General features: G+C 44.9%; 1 long non-coding RNA gene and 1 other non-coding gene across 2 annotated transcripts; both read right to left on the bottom strand.

Annotated features, from left to right (window-relative positions):
• Positions 1-470: 470 nt before the first annotated feature.
• LOC147374499 (uncharacterized) lies at positions 471-3,555 on the bottom strand. Its single transcript, XR_015162830.1, has 3 exons — positions 3,348-3,555; positions 1,543-1,568; positions 471-1,035 (listed from the first exon to the last, which is right to left on the bottom strand). It is a non-coding gene; the product is annotated as an uncharacterized LOC147374499 (long non-coding RNA).
• On the bottom strand, positions 1,417-1,489 carry LOC147374500 (small nucleolar RNA SNORD93). The gene has a single exon (XR_015163321.1). It is a non-coding gene; the product is annotated as a small nucleolar RNA SNORD93 (small nucleolar RNA).
• Positions 3,556-7,736: the final 4,181 nt, after the last annotated feature.

The raw sequence follows: 7,736 nt of genomic DNA on the forward strand, positions 1-7,736 counted from the left end.
AACAGCTCCAATATTCTAGCATGGAGAATTCCCTGGACAGAGGAGCCTGGCAGGCTATACAGTCCATGGGGTCGCAGAGTCAGACTGAGCAACTTTCACTCACGCCTCACTTAATTCCCTGGTTTAGCCAGAATCTGCCAAAGCCAGTCTAAATTTTGTTGTGTAATTGTCACACTTCATTTTCTGCTACGATGTGGCTACTAGTATACATTGTCAAGAGACAGGGAAGTGTCATACCACTCACACACAACCTGCCAAAAGCTGTTGTCTGAAACATCTATAAAGAAAACTTGTATATCCTTGATGGGTAAGGTAACACATCCTTTGACTATTTCTCAAGCATTTACACACTTACATGATCCCAAGGTGATTTTGATGTTTTTGCCCACTTTATTCTCAGCAGTTTTATCACTGACCCAAGTCTTCCCACAGATTTCATTGGAAATCTCATTTAAGATGCCAGAAAGGGAAAGTTTTTAAGTCATATTTATTGAAATTGAATTTACATTCAGTAAAACTCACTCCAAATTTCTGACAGATGTAATTACCACTATAATCAAAGTGTAGAACAGTTCCTCAGGCCCTACCCTCAAAATGCTATGCAACAAACTCCACTTACCTGTCCTCTATACAATGGGTCAAATTTAACCATCAAAATGATAAGACAAACTGCAAGCACAAAACCCAGAGGTTTAGCATAGTCAAAAGAATGGGATTTAAAAATAACCTTTGTAAATTAAAGCAGCTAACCAAATTCTCTTTTAAGATAGTTGTAGAATAGCTAGTCTAGCTACTGTGTCAAGATTCAGGCTGGATGGCAGAAAAACTGTTTTAAATAATGGAATTGAATTCTGCCAAAAATTCTCTACAGGGCAGATATATATTTTTACAGATACTTGGCAGTTTTTTCCTAAAATTCACCCCTGCTACCACCATGAAAAGGACAAATAGCAAAAAACTCTATTCTGTATATATCAATCATCACATGTTCAAATACACCTTATCTCCTGGAAAAGCTTCTTTCAAGCACCAGCCCTGTAAGAGAAGTATCACAGTAGGTAATTAGAGCAGCAATTACTAAATTAGATTTAAGAAAATATAGTGACCAAACCATGTTTATAAAAGCAGTGCAGGTAAGGAAAATGAATTCCCCAATGAACTACATATTGTCAAATCAGGCATAGCAATATTCTGACATTAAAAAAAAAATTAACTCAAAATGGCCACCATTGCCAAAGATAAACATCTTTAAAGATTAGATGCCAATCACTTAAAAATACTTTTGTAAAATAACATTTTTCTTGGCATAATAAAATGTTATTTATTTACTAGAGCCCCCCCCCCCCATTTTATTTAAAACATAATGTTTAAAGGGGGAGGATGTGATTGCACTTAATACATTCCTGCCCATCAAATTGGCCTCAGGTAAATCCTTTAACCCATCAGAGCAGAGGGTATCCAATCAGATTAGGGTTCTCATCCTTGGCCAAGAATTCTATCCAACTAATAACTCAGGCCAGATTTTCTCCATTAGGTCCATACCTTAAGCTTGTCAGCATCTTGTCAGCCTGGTAGGAAAGAGAGAAAAACAATGTTAAAAATATCACTAAGTTTTTAAAAATTATTTATTTTAATTGGAGGATAATTACAATATTGTTTTGGGCATTTTGTGTCTTTTTTTTTTTTTTCTCTCTTTTTGGTAAAGAGTATCTTATTGGGCTATTTACCTTTGTTGACTAAAGAGCTAACTTTGAGTAGAATTCCTGTAAAACAGCAATATTTTCCTAATTTCCTGACACTGCGAATCTCCTGAAATTCCCAGCCAGGAGACACCCTGGGCGTCTCCATTTTATAGAATGTCAGCAGTCACCATCTTTCTAACTTTATCTCCTTGTTACACTAGCATGGAACAATATCAACTTGGGGAAAAACTATAAACATTACTGGTAACAGTATCTGCCTATGAAAGATGGAAACAAACTCTTCACATTAAAAAAAAAAAAAAGCAAAGGAAGCCTGAAACTAGTGTACAGAGGCGGAGGCCATCGAATTGAGAACAGTCCTGTCAACACTTGCTCACTTCCCACAGTCTTTAAATAGACACTGGCTCTCAGCCATGTCCCTCTCCTAAGGCGGTTTAAAAAAAAAAAAAAAGCCGTGCTTAGGACACAGCTCGCATCAGTAAAATCAGATACTTTCTGATCAGTAAAAAGATCTTTCACCACTGAGGCAAACATGTAAACATCCCACAAGCCTCCCATTTCAAGAGATCACTAAGCGGTACCAGCGATAACGATTCCTTCATCAGTCAGCTTATAAATTGAGATCTTTACAAATTTTATTAAATCCGGGGAGTAACGCTTTCGATAGGAATGTATACCGGTAAAACACTTAAAATGCCCTCTAATGCTGAGGACCAGAGTGGAACTTGGAAACGCTTCCTCGAGACAAACTTTCTCTAGGGCCACTTTTCCTGTTTATCTTGGCGAACACAAGTCAGAACCCCAAAGGTTCCGACTTCTCAGGCCAGAAAACGATGACGGGCCTCCCGCTCATGAGACCCACACACGTTAGGAAAGAGGGTCCTATGCTGCATAACGCACTGTCAATGCTGAAAAGGGGAGAAAAACTGCTCCCTCATCAAGGCTCACAGTAGTTAACCGCTCCCACAAGAGTCACGTAGACCTTTTAAAGAGCCCAACCACAGAGCGAAGTGGCAACTGAGAGGCATTTGCGGAGGGGGAATGCCTGTGTGGGCGAAATTACCTCCGTTACTTGCTAATACCGGAATTAACACTGCTCTGCCTTGAAGGCTAAAGTGTTTCAGGCCCATGATCTCATCCGCTTCCTAAATAGACCGTGTCAGAGTCCTCAGAGCCCCCGGTGGGGGCCCCGCGTGCGTCTCAACTCGCACACCGTCCAGGGCTCTGCGCCTCCGCCCCGGGTCGGCTCCTCCAAGAGTCGTTTGTTTTTTCTCTTTTTATTGCAAAAGGAGCTTGAAGCTCCATGTGGCCCGGATCCCTTGAGTATCGGGGTCCCAGGCACAAGTGACGGGCGCCTCGACCCCTGGGGGAAAGAGGGACCTTAGGCGCCAAGAGCGTTATTTCTGGGGAGGAAGGGTCCCCGGTACCCTGAGGATGTCCTCGCCGCAGAAGAGCTCTCACAGCGGCTCCCGTGGGGCCTGGGAGGCCTCTCTGAGGGGGAGCAGAGCTGAGGTCTAACATGAGCCCTAGCCGCCCACATGGGGCGGACGCGCGGACAGGAGGGGCGCTCCTGGTAAGTGCCACTGGAGAGAACCTCGGGCCACGCGGAGGGCTTTAGCGTCGAGCTGGTGAAAAGCCACTTACCGAGTCACGCGCGGAGGCAGAAAGGGGAGAGAGACAGGGAGACACCCAGTTTAAAAGGGGCCTGGGCAATCAGCACCCGGCGGCAACCAACCAAAAAGTTGCCCTAGAGCCCCGCCCGGCCCGGGACCCAGCCCAGCACCCGCTCCTCCCAGCCAGCGGCACCCTGAGGCCCTCGCGCGCCTCCTGTCGGCGGCCTGGGGCGAGCGGGGCGGACGGCTGCCCCGGCCTCGCGCAGCTAGGGCCTCAAAGCTGACCCACCGACCATCTGCCCCAAACCTCTTCCTAAGAGTGGGGTCCATTTACCTTGAGGCAGATTCAAGGGAGCTTCTGGCACTCTAATAATGTTAGGTATTTCTGCCTGTCTCCCCTCTCCCCACCTCAAGTATCCTTTGCCTTTCCCCAGGATAGTCTGCAAGCCATCAGAAGTCCCCAGCTTTGCTTTTATACTTGGTTCTATCCTTAATCTGGAGAAGGCAATGGCACCCCACTCGAGTACTCCTGCCTGGAAAATCCCATGGACAGAGGAGCCTGGTAGGCTGTAGTCCATGGGGTCGCTGAGGGTCGGACACGACTGAGCAAGTTCACTTTCACTTTTCACTTTCATGCACTGGAGAAGGAAATGGCAACCCACTCCAGTGTTCTTGCCTAGAGAATCCCAGGGACGGGGTAGCCTGGTGGGCTGCCGTCTAGGGGGTCACACAGAGTTGGACACGACTGAAGTGACTTAGCGGCAGCAGCAGCTATCCTTAATCTGTCCCTGGAATTTTTAGAATTGAGACTTCCTAGGTACTGGAGCACTTTAGATCATTTTGGTTGGAGAGACTGTTTAGGGCAACAAGTATACACTCAGCAGTAGGCACCCTGATTTATGCTGGTGGGTGGGTTGTTGTTGTCAGTCTCTAGGTCCAGTCGGACACTTTTGGACCCCATGGACTGCAACATGGCAGGCTTCCCTGTCCTTCACTATCTCCCAGAGTTAGCTCAAACCCATGTCCATTGAGTCGGTGATGCCATCCAACCATCTCATCCTTTGTGGTCCCCTTCTCCTCCTGCCTTCAATCTTTCCCACTATCAAGGTCTTTTCCAATGAGTCGGCTGGCTCTTCCCATCAGGCGGCCAAAGTATTGGAGCTTCAGCTTCAGCATCAGTCCTTCCAGTGGATATTCAGGATTGATTTCTTTTAGAATTGACTGGTTTGATCTCCTTGCAGTCCAAGAGTCTTCTCCAGCACCACAGTTAGAAAGCATCAATTCTTCCATGCTCAGCCTTCTTTATGGTCTGACTCACATCCATACATGACTACTGGAAAAACCATAGCTTTGACTATAGGGACCTTTGTCGGCAAAGGTCGACATGCCATGATGTACCTGATGCCATGATCTTAGTGTTTTGAATGTTGAGTTTTAAGTCGGCTTTTTCACTGTCCTCTTTCACCTTCATCAAGAGGCTCTTTAGGTCTTCACTTTCTGCTCTTAGAGTGGTATCATCTGCATATCTGAGGTTGTTGATATTTCTCCCAGGAATCTTGATTCCAGCTTGCAATCAAGCTAGGGGGCAGGAGGGGGAATGGTGTTGAATGAGAAACTGCCCCTGCTTTTAAGGAACATAAAACAATAGAAGCCAATGCAGTGTGCCACAGGATCAAGCCACCAAGCCCAGTCTCCTAAGGACATAAGGGTACCCTTCCTGGAGGAGAGGGTGTCTAGGCTGAATCTAGCATACTAGCAGGAAGCTTGCTTCATGATACAGGCGAAACCAAGAGAGTTAAAGAAGAGTCATAGACTAGAGGGACTTTTAGACCATACAGAATTTCTGGTGGAGTAGAGCACACATTAGGATGCTCTCCAAAAGGAGACTTGTTGCCACAATGGAATGTAAGCCTAATGGGGACTCAGCTTCTCGCTCTGTTGGATCCTCTGAATTCAACATAGTGCCTGGAACATATTTGAGTAAATGGGAAATGACTCCAGGGAAAGGGATTCACCACTGAACCCCTATAGTAGTTGAGTATTCATGCTATGAAACTCTTCAAGGCTCATAGTGATGATCGTGGTGGGAGTCTTATCCCAGAATGTAGCTCTTTGGGTTTCCATGAGTGTGAGTTTATTCTTGCATTCTCAGGACATGGCCTAGAGCTTGGTGCACTGTGAATGCTTGATAAAAACCTGCTGGATTTCCTTTCTTGGTGTGTATTTGCCCTGCTGCTAGAGAGGAACCCTCCACCCCCACCCCCACTCACCATGCCATGTCGCTTTGTGAAGGAACTTCTGCAGGCAAATGCCCTGAGCTTCTGTCCACCCTTTCCTCATTCCCTTCCAGAAAAGAAGGAATTTCAATAAAATCCTGTTCTAACATGAACTTTGAGAACAAACTGGGGTAAGCTTGTTGGCGTCCATCCTCCACCTGTTCCCTGTTTTCAAGATTGTAATCTTCTCTGATGTCTCCCCCTAGACAAGGGTTGAGACATGACCATTTGGAAGCCATTGAGGGTTTTCTTGGTTCAGTGTACAGTTATCTGGGTATAAGTGTCACTCCCTTATCCTTTGTGATTTTCAGTAGTCCAAACTGAATAAAAGATAGTATATCTTACTAATCCTGCAAAAACAGGATCTTGCATTTTACTCACTTTAAATTTTTGGCCCCCATATATGTTATGGCCCCCATAGATGTCCAATGGCTCCTCTTTCTCAAAGAAGAGCAAATCCATTAGGAGGCTGTAAGCTGTGAAGGTTTCTGTTCTTTTTCTTCCCTCATTGCCCAGCATCAATATAAAACAACAGTGACCCAAGGTTAGGATAGGCAGCAGAACAGACTCAGCTCTAAAATCACAATCTTATCAGCAGTAAAGCTAACACTTTCATTTCTCTTCTGTGTCTTGTTTTGCATTGGTTCTGAAGGTGGAAGGGCAAAAAAGCACATTTTTTATCTTCCTCCCCTAACCCTGCAGTTGTCTGATCCTTATTTGTTTCCAGTGGACCAACATCAGATACAGATCTGGGACATTTGCTTTCGCCAATTAATTGGCCCATTCATTTCCTTTTGTCTCTGTTTAGTGCACATTTTGTTGTGTTGCTGTAGTGTAGAGCCGGGAGATAAAGCAACTGAAGACATTGTTTATGATTCAAATGATCACAGCAGTTGGGTAACATTTTAATTGGCGTCAGTGGGCCATTTGCCACATGCTGTTCTCTACCCAGCAGCCTGCCTCTTCCAAGCAGCTGTAGGCTTGTTTTCAAGCCAGGAGAGAATGTTTGCTCTCATGGAGGCCTATTGGTTCCACTTGCCTCAGTAGAAGCAGATGATGGCTGCAATGCAGCTGATTTCAGCGATTAGAGGTTGTACAGGTAAGCATGCTGGAAGCACTGGGATACAACTGTACTTGTTTCTGACCTCCAGAATGGATACAAAACAGACTATTTAAAAAATGCCCCCTCGGGTTTGTTGCTCAAACATAGTTGTTCACAAGACCTCTGGAAAATTTAGGAATAAAGGTATAAAATAGATTTCTATTTCACGTTTTATATTCAATATATCAAATATATCACCTTATTGATAAGCATGCTCTAGTTGTAAAACAAATAAAAACATCCTTCAACTCCACATCCTTCTGCAACTAACTACTTATTTCTTTTTCTCTTGATAGTGTGCGTGCCTCATGCTGAGTCGCTTTAGTCGTGTCTGACTCTCTGCAGTCCCGTGGACCGTAGCCTGCCAGTCTCCTCTGTCCATGGGATTACCCAGGCAAGAATGCTGGAGTGGGTTGCCATGCCATGCTCCAGGGGATTTTCCTATTTTCCTGACCCAGGGACTGAACTAGTATTTCTTATGTCTCCTGCATTGGCAGGTGGATTCTTTACCACTAGGGCCACCTGGAAAGCCCTCTCTTGATAGCAAGTCTCCTCAAAAGCACTGTTTCTAATTGCTCTCCTCTACTCTTCTGAATCTAATTATGTTGGGCAGCCTCGGAGATGATCCCAGTGGCCCCATCTCCTGCTATTCATGCCCTTGTGTAGTTCGCTCCTCTCGAGTGTGGGCTGGACCTGTTGAATTTCTTCCAATGAATAAAGTACAGCAAAAGCAATGGGATGGCGTATGACAAGATGCTCCCTATCATATGTCGTTAGGAAACTGCAAATTAAAACCACAGTGACATGCCATTATATATCTATTGGAATAGCTAACTTTCAAAACACTGACAACACCAAATGCTAGTCCGGATGTATTAATAACTAGCAACTCTTTTCGTTGCTGGCAGGCATGCGAAATGGCACAGCCACTTGGAAGACAGTTTGGCCGTTCCTTACCAAAGTAAATGTGTTCTTACCACATAATCCAGCAGTCAAGCTCCTTGGTATTTACCCAAATGAGCTGAAAACTTGCACCCACACA

This window comes from Bos grunniens, chromosome 4 (assembly GCF_055505025.1).
Source record: "Bos grunniens cultivar Pamir isolate PY7600 chromosome 4, Bosgru_T2T1.0, whole genome shotgun sequence".
Lineage (NCBI taxonomy): Eukaryota > Metazoa > Chordata > Mammalia > Artiodactyla > Bovidae > Bos > Bos grunniens.